At 37.6% G+C, this 15507-nt stretch overlaps 1 long non-coding RNA gene across 1 annotated transcript in view; it reads left to right on the forward strand.

The window, feature by feature from the left end:
* LOC138069138 (uncharacterized) overlaps window positions 1-15507 on the forward strand; it is a 450465-nt gene that overhangs the window by 290250 nt on the left and 144708 nt on the right. Inside the window, exons 2-3 of the long non-coding RNA XR_011143941.1 lie at window positions 3733-3878; window positions 13877-14006. This is a non-coding gene — a long non-coding RNA (uncharacterized lncRNA). The remainder of the gene's footprint in view (window positions 1-3732; window positions 3879-13876; window positions 14007-15507) is intronic.

The following is a 15507-nucleotide window of genomic DNA, read 5'->3' on the forward strand; positions in this document are numbered from 1 at the left end:
AAACTATGTATATAGAGTTGTATGTCCATACAATATTTTGCTAGTCAAAAGCTCTGCACTGAGAATGATGAATCAGAAAACGGTTAACTATTTTTTGTAGCACTCTGGGTTATGATTAGGTCAGTGGTCATAACTGCAAACTTCTGATCGAAACCGGGGAAGGTGTTTCAGTTGTGTGCTGAAAAAAGTTTATTCAAATAAAATCTGCCAAGTAGTATTTCTAAGTTATTTATTGCCATAATGACTTGACTGTGAGCTTTGCTTGAGCTTTGAAACATCAAAAAGTAATATGCATAACTGTTTTCTATAATGCTGCAGGCCCCTGGTTATTAGCATGCACCTGGTGAAACCATGGTTACTACCATGGTAACACATGGTAGTTTTCCAGGAATATTTGAAGTTCTGTGTTCACTAACTACAAAAAAACCATCAATATTTAAAACACTGTTACGTTCAGAAGCTTCACTTCTCATCAACTTTCAGTCCAGGTTGCTGTTATCTGTCACAGAAAATACAGCTGTTTTTTTCCCTCCCACAATTCCTGTTTTTCTTTGCTATCCCGCTGCAATTTACAAAGCCTGATAACAACTTACTAAGTTTACTCTTCTCTTATTTATGTATTATTTAGTATGAGTATCATTTGAGTAATTCAAGGGAGAAAAAAGGCAGCCAAAACCAATGAAAAAACTATCGAGGCCACAAGCTGGAGAGTTGACATCTCACAGTAGAGAGATTTATGTGGTCTATCACAAAAATTTAGCTTTTCTGCACAGTTATTAATCAGCTAGGTCTGGTCCTAATGTTTCCACATAGCACCATTGTCTGTTCGCCAAAGCTGCTCCAGATGAAAAAGGGTGGATTAACACTGGTCAAAAAATGAACGTTTACGAGGTGGACCAGGATAACTTAGATAAATTTGAGGGTTTTTGTTTTTGTTTTTTTTTTTTTTATCAGGAGAGGTATTTTCTGAAAAACTGTTCAAAATGGGAAAATAGGGTAAATTTTGGCAAATGGGTTTTTGAAGGGCGGTGGTGGTGATAAATAATGGCAATCAGGAGTCTTTTTGAAAGAGTTGCATTTCTGAAACATTTATTTTACAATTTAATTTGCTCTGTACATCCTGTTAAAATCAGAGGAATTCCACATAGAAAGGCAGATCACGTTAGAGGATCTGAGCTAAGGGTTTTCTTTAGTATTTGATGAAACCTAGCAAATATGCTTGCTGCCTTCTGTGAACACTGTCTTAGAAAACAGATAACTAAAACATGTCTAAAAGATAAAATACATTAAGCAATCTCTCTAGACTTTCTCTCAGAGGGAAGAATATTTTAAAGAAAGTTTTAAAGTATACTTGTGCAACTTCCCCTTTTTGTCTACATATTCTTTTTGCTTCAAGATAACATCAAGGCTTTTAAAAAGTCATTGTTTTGTTTATTTCTGAAGTGATCTTGGTATTATTCTCTGACAGTCTTTACTTTTATCGTTATTAAAAACAACGGTCTATTATTTATGTAGAATACTAATTTTTCCATCTGAACATTTATTCTCGTAATTCCCATTTGCATTCATTTTTCTCCTTAGTCCCTATAATTCTTCCTTTTTTTCCCCTTTTTTCTGACCTCTGCTTGATCAAAAAGATTATGTGCTGTTGTCATCTCATTGTGCAATGAATTAGCTATCTGATTCCAGTTCTATATTCTGATTATATACTATCTATGATATAAATAAAGAATATCATGGCAATGTTTTAGTAAGCTTTAGCTCAGTATAGCCATTGGTTACAATCCTTAATTCCTAAATCAGTTACAGCGTTTTAAGTGATTGATAGTCAGCCTTCAGATACCTGATTCTAGAAAAGCAGTGCAGCATAAGAACAACTTTCAGTATGTGATTAGGAGCAAGTTGTTGTCATAAGCTAACGAAAAGCTGTCTTTGCAGTGGAAAGCACTGGCAAGTATACCTATAGCCATTGCTATTTGCATCTCTGTTACAGAGACAATTTTCACCCACAGCCTTCAGTGACCTGAAGGTAACTAAGTCCATCAGGCTTAAAACTAATTCAAATTGTTATATGTTTTGTGGTTCCAAAAAGTGATGTGTTTTGTAATTATTAATCAGTGTCCAAAAAAAGCCATTGAGTATCTGTAATCAAAACCTTTCTGACCAGTTTGTTATACTTTCAGGAAGATCTTCAGTGACCTCAGTAGAGCTAATGGCATGCGTAAGACAATTAGTCATCATTTCTGTTTAATATAATTACAATAAATGCCTGAAATGCCATTAGATAAATGTTTAGGGTGAAAAATTGCCCGGATTACAAAAAGATTTAACAGCATTTCTTCTGAGTCGTCAACCTCGGTTCTGGATTGGATAGGTCATTGCACTCAGGAGCTTGTTATGGGCAGAGAGAGGGACACGCCTTCCAGGCAAAGCCAAGAGTTTAGTGTTTGTCTAATTGAAGTTTTAACAATATAGTAGTCCAAATTATTAGTCTCTTTACAATTGTATGTGTTCATAATCCATATTAACACAGAAGGATCTCAATAATGCACTTTAAAATGTTTGCAGAAAACCGTTTTAGTATCTACGCCCTTCTCTTTGGTGTAATGCTCACCTGTCCCATGTGCTCCTGGGTAATAAGGTTGGCAGTTGCAATCATGGGGAGGAAGAGATTATGGACAGCTGTCAGCATGTTAGAAGAAGTGTGATGCTAGTGACAGAGTTTTCTTCCTCCTCTCTTTTGGGAGCCCTGTGATGCTGATGGTTTCTTTCTCCTCCTCAGCTTCAGGATCACCTTGGGTTTGTTGTTACAGAATGTAACGTGCTCCAATCCTTTTTCTTTCCATTGGTTCCATTATTCAGGCTTTCTTTTCGCTTTCTTATCTGTAGAACTGGTTTTACCTGGATAGCATAAGGTGATACTCTTGGACAAACCACTGGTTGACCATTACGATTTTGTGTTTACATCCTGGTACCTCTGGTACCGTCTTGTCTGTGTACCTCTCTACAGGACGCTTTTGCTAGAGTCATAGCTCGTTTACTCCAGACTGAATAACTACTTGTCATCACTGTAAACTAAAGCTAAACTGAAACTCATTTAGACAACAATTGCCTGACTGCAAGACAATTGCAAACACAGCCGAACAAGCAAATATTATCTGAGGCTCAAACAAGTCCAAACAACTGCTCAGTCCCTGCACTGTCTGGGCACTACAAACCCTATGGGCTTTTACTAGTAATCGGAGAAGTGGTATCTACTGGGCTGCAAAGTCTTTCCAGTGAATCTGAATGTGTTTTTTCTTGGGTTTTTATGGAGCCAAACGCTTGTGTCAAGGCCATTAACCCCAGGAGAGGAACATAAGCTGGGGCTCTGCTGTTGCTAAAAATCTGGCAAACATTGAAGTTTTAAATAGTAACTGCTGTTGTTCTATACAGCTAGAATATAACTATGGTTATGAAAACCTTTTATAACATTTAAGACATTCAACTATGCCTAGCTCAAAGGTAGGAGTCTAAATTCTTTGAAAGATAAAGTGTTACTTTTAATTCCATGATGACAAGAGCTATGTTTCAGCATAGAATGAAATGTTACTTTTCCATTTTATTAGTTGCATAAGTACAGTTCATCTGTCGCATACCTTAAAACATGGCAAGTACAATCAGAAGCAAGGTGACATTACTAAACTCATTCCATCTTTTTTTTTTTTAAAGAACTTTTTCTTTTCTTTACAGATTCGTAAAACACTGTTATTAAGCACTGGGAGGTGAAGATACCAAGTAAAACAGCAGGCAGCACTGAAGTCCTTCAAGAGGGGTCAGTCTGCAGGAGATCCTGTATGGCTACAATTACCTGCAGCAAAAGCTTTTACCCTCAACAGGTAAGTCTGTCAACTCAAATTTCTATTCCAGGTTAACCAACATCCTTCATTTTAATATCATCTGCCCTAAGAAAGAGAAAACCAGATGGGTTAAATATAGATGTTAGAGCAAACAATTCCTTATTAGACACAGGAACAGGAAGAACGCTGAAGTTCCGCCTCATCTTTTAGAATCAAAGTATTTGACGTGGTATTCCCTATACACGTTGTGCATTTGTTCATACCCAGGATAAATGTATGGTAGCTGCTTTCAACCTCAAAGCAATTGCAACATGATAAAAGCCTTCTGCTTACACAGGGCGCTGGTATTTGTGCTTTAGAAGGAAGAGTACCTAAAGGCTAGAAAACTCAACGAAATCTTAGCACATACAAGCTCAGGCACTCTGGAAATCTCTACGGCTATGCATCAACCTTTCTATTTTTGTTCAGGAGGAGTTGTCTGCTCCACATGTGTCTGCCCTATGCAGCTATAAGTCAAAAGTAAAATGTTAGTGAACATCTAAAGTGATGTGCTGATCGTTATGAAGACAGTTGTATGCTTCTTTAATAAGAAGAAGTGAAAAATGTAAAATTTGTGTATATTTGTAAAACTTTATCAATACTCAATTTTAAGAAGCTACCTTTGCAAACACTTTTTTCAAACTCTTACTGGAATTTCCTTCTAGGATTTATTACTATAATTTGCTTCTAGAATTTGCATCATCTTTTCCTCACATTTGTAGTCTTTCTTTTTTTTTTGGTCTTACTATATATATACTTTGAAGTTTGTTCATAAACCAGTACAATAATACCACGCCCTGATCTGCATTCTGAGGTCTACTGTAATCTATATACAAAATTACAGGAGTCATGGGCTTTACCTAGGAAGATAGGATAAATGATCACGAGGGGTATCTCAATGTCTATAGTTTAGTTTGAATCTGTTATAAATAAAATGTGTCCTCCAAGGTGTTAACCAGTGTAATCTGTTGGCCAGAGTCAAAGGGCTCGCTTTAACTTCCTCTGTGCTTCTGGCTTAGAAACAGATACAATATAGCCACAGAAGTGTGGCCTTAGGTCTGGGATAGATTATCCCTGCTGAAAAGGCTGTAACCTCATGGCCCCACAATATAAAGTGCTGACATAGCTTTATAAAGCTTAAGCTCTCTCTATACTACAGAGAAGAGTTAGTCACCTGTGGGTAAGATACACAGCAGCGACCCTGCTGAGAGGAGGGCTTCCTACAGTATCTAATTGGAGATGCTGCACACAGTGTCTTAAAGATTTCCTTTCTTAGGACACTCTGTAATTCAAATGGAGAGGAAATGGGTTTCAGTCCATGCCTCAAGGAGACTGACTTTGTAGTGGAAAGTACATCAGCTGTTGATGCAGAACCTAAATTTACTCCTTTCGTGCGTTCATGTTCTTCTGATCGGTAGGAAATCTTTAATTTGACTGATGATCCTGTTTCCAGAAGATGGTGAAGTATCCCCTCAGGAAAGCTCTTCAGCCGCCCATTAAGATGCTGGCGGGGAGGTGTGGGATGGGGATCTGAGTGCTTCCAGAGGGAGGGAATTGAACCGAAGGGCTGTACACGCTTGGCAAAGGCTCTAATTGACTTGCTGACCATCAAGATCACTCCCACCACTCCAGCTCTATTTCTAAAGAGAAATGTGTATAGCACGTCCTACAGGTGAGCAGTGAGTATGTCACCTGTTTCTAGCCTTTTAGAGGAGACATGAGCACAGTTATTTTGTGGATTTTTTTTTTTTTTTAGGTATAGGAGTGAGATAAGTATCATGATGAATTTCTAGGTGTGTGCAAAAGCAGATATGTGGGAATCCAGGGACTTTTTGCTGATGAAGATTGGGACACTGCTGGATTCAGGCATATCTAGACTTAAATAAAGATTTATAGGGTGGAAGGGTTAGGTACTTCAGGCCACATTTCACATAAAAAACCCCTGTATTGTTTTGGCCTAAGAGTATGCTAAAAAAGTTGCTGTTGGAAATGAAGATGGTGGCAAAAATAATGTGAGTCAGACTGTAAAATATATAAAACTGAAGGCAGAATTATTTTCATCTGCTTTACAGTAAGACTTGACAAAATATTTTGTTATGCGTTGCTTACTGAAAACTAGCAAACTTAATTACATCAAATGATTAGAAGTGAAAGAGGGAAGGAAGTTATGCACAGGTATTGGCACTCCATGTGTAAACTTACTAAAATGTATTAAAAAAAAGCCCACAGATGCAAGTTTCAACATAATGCAACAGTGAAAATGATCTTTTAAAAAATGTCATGTTGTAAGACCCTGGGGTTTTTTTTTTAGGATACCTTTGTTTCCAGTTAATGTTAAAAATATGTCCCCTTCAAATGAAAGTTATCAAATACACGGGATTGCTGTCAGAACAAGATGGAGTGTTTGCGGGACCTTTCCATGAATCCTTTCTCCATGAATTTTCACATCAGGTGCTTGATTAAAAATTGTGTAATGCCAGAAACCTTGGATCCAGGAGAAACTACTTTAGAGTACTACTCTTGTGGATTTTTGTTTTTTAAAAAAGAACTTTTTCCCACAGTAAGCCTTGATAAAAATGAAGAACAATGCTATTTTATTTATTTTTTATATTCAAAGGGCAAGTTTTTCATTTCACTTCTTCCGGAAGGGAAGGAAGCACTACACCAATGGAGTTTTATCACTGGCCTGAGGGCAGAAGAGTTTATTTCAGCCAATTAAAATAACAATTACTGCTAGAGACACTAATAGGAACACCCTAGTTAGTTCTATGTCCCAGATGGTATGATTAAAACCCCTTAGCTTCAAATTATTGTACCGTACTGGCTGCCCCTTCCCCAAAAGAATATTTCCAACAATATTGTACAACACTCACTCCGTTTAAATGATGTTTGCTTGCCTAAAAACAGTTTGCTTGCCTAAAAACGGTATGCTAGTACATACGTATGCTAGTACAGTACGCTATTCTGCTCCACTGGAAGAGGATTAGCTATAATATTTAATGCAAAATAAGCTAAAGGTGTTTGATCTCTTTGGATCGCAGATAAGTATATATATCTTTTCAGAGTATGTGCAAAATAGTATCTTGAGCTGACTGAGAGTGACTGCATCTTAAATGTTAAATATGAATAATAATACGGTTGCTAAATATGGTTGAAGTTTGCAGACAATTTAGTGGAACAGCTTTATGGTACTACTGTTACATATTGTGAATATTACTGTATGTCTCATTTGAGGTATTGACTTGATTATTTTGTTGGGCCACGTAATAGCTTTTGTATATCTGTCACCCTTAGATTTCTGCAGAGACTTGGTTATGTTTAAGCCAGGTGGGGTATTTTCAACAACTTGCATATTTTCAACAAACAGGGAGAAAAATACATTTCTTAGGATTCAGACTTATGCTAGTGAAGTTAGTAAAAGCTTGATGAAGAAGGGGGAAAATATCTTCCTCTCACTGTTTATTCATCATAGTGATCCTGAGCTTCCAGAGGATGAGAATGACACAAAACAACGCGTGTGCTGTTGTTTATTACCATGGCTGTGTTCAGCCACTGTACGCTCTGAGCGGCTGTGGGGGAGCGCTGCAGAGAGAAATCTGAGGAGTTTGTCATTATTCTGCTACCTTCTGTCATTATTCTGCTACCTTCTATACTTTAGTAATTTCTCCTACGTAAAAGCATTTGTCAGGGTAGGTGATATATGGCTGGTTTCAGTACCTCCAGATTACTGTTTTGCGATGTTGGGAGCTGTAACTGCATTCACTTTCAAGAGACTTAAAAAAAGACAAAAAACACACAACCCGCCCCGCCTCCCAAAAAACAAAAAAACTCTTCAGTTGTTAGTATAGCTCAACTTGGAGTTCAATCTCATAATCAGTAAATAAATGATGTTTTAAGTCTGCCTTCTAAAAATTATGTGGTGGTTTCAGTGTGCCCCAATAAATTCATGTCTCGTGTTGAAAAGGTATTAGAATCTGGATATTCTGATTCCCAGCTGTTTCCTCTTGCTTGTGATTTACTCACGCTCTCTTAATATATAGCCAATGCCGTTTTGGATCATCACTTCAGAAATCCAGAAGGGCTATCATAATCATACTACTTGTTCAAAGGTTGGGAAAGCTTTTATTCCTGCGACAATATGTAGGTTTTGGGTTGTTGTTGGTCTTTTAAATTCTGTTATTACTTTAGAGACACCTCAGCTCTGGGTCTCTGTTGATCTTCCATTCCCAGAAGCACATTTAGAAGCTTTTCACAAATAACCTTTGGTCCCTTAATGTTAGGTCTAATATTTTCCTTCAGCTCTGTAAATGACTTCTGTGTTCATGTAGTGCTCCATATAAAAGCTTACTTAATTCTGGTAGATCAGAAATTCTTGACCATTGAGATTTAATTTTATTTGTTTCTGAGTCACTAACATACCAGAACAGAAAAGAGGCTAAAATTGTGAGTTCTGCTCTGAGGTACTTGAGTATAAATGTAGAGTCAATTCCTATCAGTGCTGTTACTCTCGATTCCACACCTACCTAACTAACGACATACTGATGTCTTTATGGCATAAAACATTTCTGTTTGAACTAAAAAATAACCTGCACAAATTCTCTCAAGTGTACTCGACTCAAATTTCATCGGGCTTTCCATGAACCTGATGTAATTTACAACCACAAGATCTCACCAACACCTCTGCCAGCAAAAGTAAAAAATAAGAAAAATCTTACATCTGCTACCACTGCAGATCTGACAGCAGCTCAGCACAGACATGGCTGTAATCGTTTCTATTGAAAAAAACCACAGTGGTCAATGACCTTGGTGTATTCTTGTCTCCATTTACATTAGGCTAAGATGGTGTTGGTGGCGGTTCTTTTGAGCATCGCACGTTTTATGTGTCCCGGATCAGGGTGGTGAGCGGCAGCCCCGGCCTCTCTGTCCCGCGGCTTCTGGTGAAGGCCGTGAAAAAGGTCGCTTGGCGCCTTCAAGCCTGTAACAAGGCGGCTAAGCTGCAGTGCTCAGCTCTCCTCTCGGCTCCGTCCCACTCGGCCGCCGTTAGCACCGCACCACCGTGCGAAGCTGCAGCCCTTTTTGTAGGCAGCCAAGCGGGGGCTGCAGGCAGGGCGGCCGCCACGTGGCGTGAGCTGGCCGGTCCGTTGCTGATCCTTCATTTGAATGCGGACCTGTTGGAGGACTTGGATGTGAGGTCCTCCACGCTGGCAGAGCGCCGGGGTAGCCCTTTGGCCAGGCGGGTTGGAGATATTGGCCCTGGGGTCACGTAAAGGCCAGCCTGATTGACGGCCGCGGTTACTGGAACCGTCTCTGGGCTGTGGGGGTTGAACGGCTACAGATAGGTAGGTGTGAATGTATTTTTCCTGGTACCTTTTACCCAGCAACCTAAAGCAAGACAGTGCTGGCTGCTTATGTGAGCATGACTTACATCACAGGGCAAAAGCATAGTGTTTGATTTAAATAGCAGTTACCCTTTTTGTGTTTGTTTTTTAAGGAAAAGGATTTTCCTTTTCTCTGATACGGCCTTGCAACTTTTTGGATGTCAGTAATCTAACCCATTCCAGTGCAAACAGCTGGTGGTTTGCAGGCACAAAAGTCTTCATGATGAAGACCAAATGGGATGAAGCAATACTGGGCAGGGAAGAGAAGTCTGATACTAGATTAATGAGAGTGGAGTTTCACGATTGCCCTGTAACTCCTGTTTAAGAGAGGATGTTGTGGTTGGCGCATCAGCTAGGAACAGATTAGGTGTGCACCTCCTTGAACTGGAAAAATCATATGGCCTTGAGAGTATAAGCACAGCTACACAAGGGACTGAGTCTTACCACAGCTTTACACAAGCAACGTTGCCTAGTACTTTACTGTTTTTCCCTGTGGACCTAGCTTGCTAATAGGTAAAGTCTAAACTTAGTAGATGTGTGAAATATGTAGGCTTCGATCCTACCTCCTATCTTTAAATGTTTTTAATTTAGATAAGAGTTCATACAAAAACAGTATTCAGTCTACATAAACATTCATAAGGTATTTCCAGGTGGTTTTGACTTCGGCAGTCGAGACTATTGCAAAAGAGCAGTGGCCCTGAGAGCCCCTGGATAGTGTAGCATGCCTGCCAAGAAGGGAAACGCTATGGACTGCCTTCCTCTTCAGCTAAAATCCCTTGCTTATTCTGCAGGAGTTGTGCACTGTGTGTTGCTAAAAAAAGAGCATTGCTGAGGTCTAAGATGATTTTCTAGCCACAGAGAGGCTGGATAAGCTCTACGGGTGGGAGGAAGGAATGATCTGGGAATTAAAGTGAAAAAGAAAAGGGGCAGATGTGATGGTCTAATTAGCCTTGTCCTGCTTCTACCAAGCTGTTCTAACATCTCAACCATCTGCTGAATAATTTGAATCACCTCCTTGTTACTGGACTGAGTTGGGGAAAACAAACCATTTCTTAGGAAGTTTCATTCCTGTTGGTTTGTCTCATTTGCAGCTTGTCATTTCCGAGTGCTGCTGAAGCTCACTAGCCATCTATGTTTAGGCTGAATTTCTACAGTGGCTGTAGCTTTTTATTCAGTCGTCTGCACTGATGAATTAGCTGTGCTGTGTTCCAAACGGTCTCCCATATAAATCAAATTTGAATGTGTAAAATGAAAATCCTCAAAAGACCATTAAGCTGATCTAGTTAGCATCCTGCATACCACAGCTATAGGACTTGCCTGAATTAATTCCTTTTTGGTCTAGAACTTCTCTTTGATTAAAACCCAGTTTTGATTTTAAACATATCCAATGTTTATAATTGTACTATACCACTCAATAAGCTGTTAAACTGATTATTAACAGCTTTCAATGTTAAAAATGTGTATATTTCTAGTCTGAATTTGTGATACTTCCACAGTCTGTTTCATCTGTGATGGCTAGACCAAGTAATCTCCAGTACTACATTTCTGTATCCGATAAATGACTTAAAAGCCCCCCAAAAGAACTGAGGTATTCCAAAACTCATCCTTGTGGTGCATATCTTTTATATACCTGTTGCTTGGCACCCAGAATATCTTTCATACTGATGGGGGACCTGCCTAGACCTGGGCAGTAGCTCTTGAGCTCTCCCACACGTTAGACATGGAGTTTCTTTTCTACTCTGCCTCCTGCTGAACCGTAGTTGCCTTTTTCCAGATTGCAAAGATGCAGCACCTTTCCTTTGGGACCCAAAGTCCTGAATTCTCTCTTAAATATAGTCACCTATGTTTTTTATTGGAAGAAAAGGAAGTGATCTCTCTTTTCAAAGACTATATTGACTGCAAACACCTTGAGTGTGGACCAGAGCCTCTCAGCCTTCCCAAGTGAAGGCACTTGAGTTGCCAAAGATGTGTTGACGCTCTGTTAGCTTGACTCCCAGTGAATCTTCAGATATTTTCAATGTATTGTGAAAGCTTCAAAAGAGGAGAGCTCCCGTTCCTGGTTACTTTATAGTCTGATAGCTAAAGGAATTGTCATTGAAATAGAAGATGAGAATTTGGAGTTTGTAGATTATGCTGATCACCTGACAGAATTTGGTGTTGCTACAGTTTGTAAATTCAGATAAACTGCTACTCATTTCTTTTAACAAAAAAAAAGGCAAGAACAAAAAACCAGAAAAGTGAAAGAGTGTGTTAAATGCTTAGTTTTATGAAATTTTACAGAAGAAATGATCAAAACATTGTAGGTTATTTCAGGAAGCCGGTTAGTTTCTGGTCTCTTAGTAGCAATAACTCTGAGCCCGAAAGATGTAAACATGTTTATTATGTAGTATGTACTCTGCTTCTTTCTTATGCTTGCACATCCTTGTTTATGTTAATGTCAGGCACTGGCAGTCTGAATCTGTAATAGTCTCTTTTATCCTATGGATCCTGTGTGTGTCATACGAGGCACACCAGCAGATGTTTTTCCCCGTATTTTCTTCTTTATAAATATATGACTTTATTTGGTAACATTCAGAAATGTTAACATTGTGGAGCGTTCTCTGCCTCTGCAGCTGCTGCCTATATCCTGGTTTATTTAGATACAACTTTTGCTGGCACGCAGAGGAGGCTTTACATTTCTTAGTAGCCTATTAGATGGTACTTTTCCAGCAAAATTAGGAAGATGCAAACTGAGTGTGTTTCGCTGTGGTTTCATTTGCGGGTGATCCTGGATATGCTGCATTCTGTTCTCCCCGTAACTGAAAATCTACATTTTTGCGTAGTGCTGTTACTGCAAAACAGAAACCATTCTCAAGGTATACAGTCTTTTTGTGTCTATCTGTAGTCCCATGATAGAAAAAACAGTTTCATTCAGCACTGTTTTTCCCTGTCTAACAGGCAAGAGAGCTATCCTCATTACATACTAGTTTTTCTTACTTCGTAGTTTATGTATCTGATCAATTGAATTTATTAATAATTGATAATTGACGTGGATTAATGGTTTTTTCCTTTGAGAAAAAGGATGACTGGTAGAGCGAAAAGTATGTTTTAGATTTATTTGAAAGAACTGCTGCTTTAAAGATTTATGCCAATAATTAAATTTATATTTGTCATCCTGTTGAAGCTAATGGATACCTTAGAGCACAGAGGTTACCATTCAGTATTGCTGCAAAAATTAATAGTGGGCATCATACAGATAATACTGTTCTGAAATAGATTATTTTTATTTTCTAAAATGTCTTTTGGCATTTAATCTCTCTCTCACTTTTATAATTTTACTTTGTCTCCTTTGGGAAGGTTTATATGGCAGTATTTTACTTGCTATACCAAAAGAAATTTTTAATTTATTTTTGTTTTGAGTTGAGTTTTTTTGCTAGTATTTTGTTTTAGTTGGATATTTAATACTGCTATTTCCCCAGCAGATTAAGGTAATCACTTTTTCTAAGGTTTAGAAAGTTTTTGGGGTTTCCATATAAAGTCTTATATTGAAAAGAATTGACAGCATAGCCTTAGTAAAAAATACACTGTGCAGCTCAGAATTTACTGAAAGTAGATTTTTGATTATTTTATACTGTGTTGAATTATATTTTATAACTTCTTATTACATGAAAATTCATGCAGTATGAAGCAACTATAAAACATGACAGTGAGCATCTATTTTCCAGGGAAGTACATAAATTATAGATTATACTGGGGAAAGAAAAGGTCCTGGGTCACCTGGTAGAAATATTATACGTACTTTCTTTCTGGAATAGCTCTAAATAAAAATGTGTCTTTATGATGTCAGTCTGAAAAAAATAATGCACTATGTGAAACTGTAGTACTGTTACTTCCTAATACTTTATGAGAGACTAAATTACCTTCAGGATGAATCCTTCTCTCTACAGTGGTAGGGTCTCATATGAATGGAAGAGTGGACTTAGATCCACGTGTTCATATTCGGTGGAAGTATAACATATAATTTATATGATTTAACTAATAATTTTCAGCTTTCTACTTTTTGTTGTACAAAGCTTTCCACTGTTCATCAAATACGACTAATAGAGCTTGCAGTGGATGCTCCACTGTAGTGTGGGTGCTACATTGCAATAAAAATAGTACATATTAGAAGAAAATGTGTACAATATGATATATATATTATATAACATAGTATACTTCAAGTAGACGTCTGTGTATTGGTACAGATTTTAGTGCCATAGAAAACTTTTTTTTTTAATTATGGCTTGTAAGAGTATATTTAGTGCTGAAGAACAGTGTGAGATTCTACAGTAGATCTCTGAGAAAAACCTTTCTTCTATGGGCATATAAGCCACAATAGATCAGAAGTAAAATATGTGGACCCTATGACAGAAGAACGGGTTCACATTGTAATGGGTCTCAGCGAGGCCATATATTTTAGCAATTACATAAGAAATTCATATGCACAATCATCAAGAAAGTGTATGAGATACTTAATTTTTCTTACAACGTGTTTTCTGTGACCCTAACTTTCTGATTCTTCAAGACAAAAAATCAAATTGAGCATTTAAAGAATAAATCTAGTGATTTTTCAGTTTGGTATTTTCTTGTCTTTTCATTTAGATGTAATCACTGTAACAACAGACTGAGGGCAAAAGAAATTAAACCAGTTGGGTGAATTAGCTCAGCAAGTGACGGTTCACAGGAGAGTCTTTATCTACTCCTTCCACAGACTGTGTGCACATAATTGCAGGTAAGTGCACTGGCTACATTTTCTTCAATGGAACAATTATAATAGAAATTATAATTAAAGGTCTGATATTATACTCATGACTAGATATTTGGGTCAAAATTGTACATGCACTAGCTTGAAGCCTGTTCTAAAAATGTATTTGATTAAATTTATGTTTTATTGCATCCCTTCAGGAGTATGATTATGCAGCCAAAATGACTCCGTTAATTTCAAAATGATGCTTATAAAAACTGGCTATTTTTATTAAGTATTCCAGGCTTTGAGTGCACTGTTTTTTTTTATTTAGGTATTGTCCGAAGGAGACTTCATGTATGTATACATACACACACACACACACACACACACACACACATATATAAGTCTGCATATTACAGTACTATGCATATAAAAAGATATATATATATATATAATATTTTGCCAAAAATTTTGAGATTGTAAATATGAGGTATCTAACACCTTTTGAAAGTCCATAGCAGAGTCAAGCACCTAATTACTCTCTCTGACTACAACAATCTCCGGTAAATACCTCAGTACTGTTATTCACCCAGTAGGAATCAAGATATCTATTAGTCTTCCTAAAATCCTATATCAGGTTTCATCATAGCTACTATTGTAAAATCTGACATGTCTCTGCTGAAAATACAGATAGGGAGGGAAGACTAATGCCTTTGCAAAATTCTGACCGTCTCTGGTTAAATATAGCATGGAGTGTGAGAGTTACTCAATAGGATCTATAAAGATGCATTTTCTGATTGTATAACGTAGCTTCCCAAAGGACAGATTTTGAAGAATATTTTCCTTGCAGAAATGAAATACATATGAGGATTTAGTAAATAGTATGGTCAGCTGCTAGGCTTGGTCTCTGCTAGAACTTGTTAGTGAGGCCTTTGCATCTGAAAAAGAAATTGAAAACACGAAAAGAAATTCTTCTAGAGTAAAAATATAGCTGTTGAAGTTTTCAATGTGAACCATCAGCTTACTTTTTCAATAGGCTTTGAATGCGTAACAAGTATATCAGTGGATTTTGGAAGCGCTCGATACATTCCCTGGTTTGCTTTGTGTGTAAACATGCTTCCCCTTTATGGACATCACTGACGCCGTTAACGTAGGTAGCAATTAGTAAGTTTCCAAAATCAAATGATAACAAATTTAACGCATAACATGTTTGCTTGTTATTTGAAAGCAATAAAATCTTTTCTACATTTCTAAAACTCGTTAGGATGAAATAATCTTAATCAGAGCTGGTCCAGTAATCCAGGTCTTGACTTGATAATAGATGAACTGAAAGAATGGTCTGTACCATTGCGTTTTCTAAATATTTTTGTGAAACTTTTTACTTTGGTTCAACAGACTCATCCACTTACTGCTAATGAAGGATGCTCTAATACAGGAGTTTCTGTACAGATCATATTTTGTCTTGTTTTCTCACAGTTTTTCTGTGCTGATTGTTATAGCAGTGTTGGGTTTTGTGTGTCCTTTAAACTTTGTCACATGAAAACAT

Source organism: Struthio camelus, chromosome 13, assembly GCF_040807025.1.
Source record: "Struthio camelus isolate bStrCam1 chromosome 13, bStrCam1.hap1, whole genome shotgun sequence".
NCBI classification, from domain to species: Eukaryota; Metazoa; Chordata; class Aves; order Struthioniformes; family Struthionidae; genus Struthio; species Struthio camelus.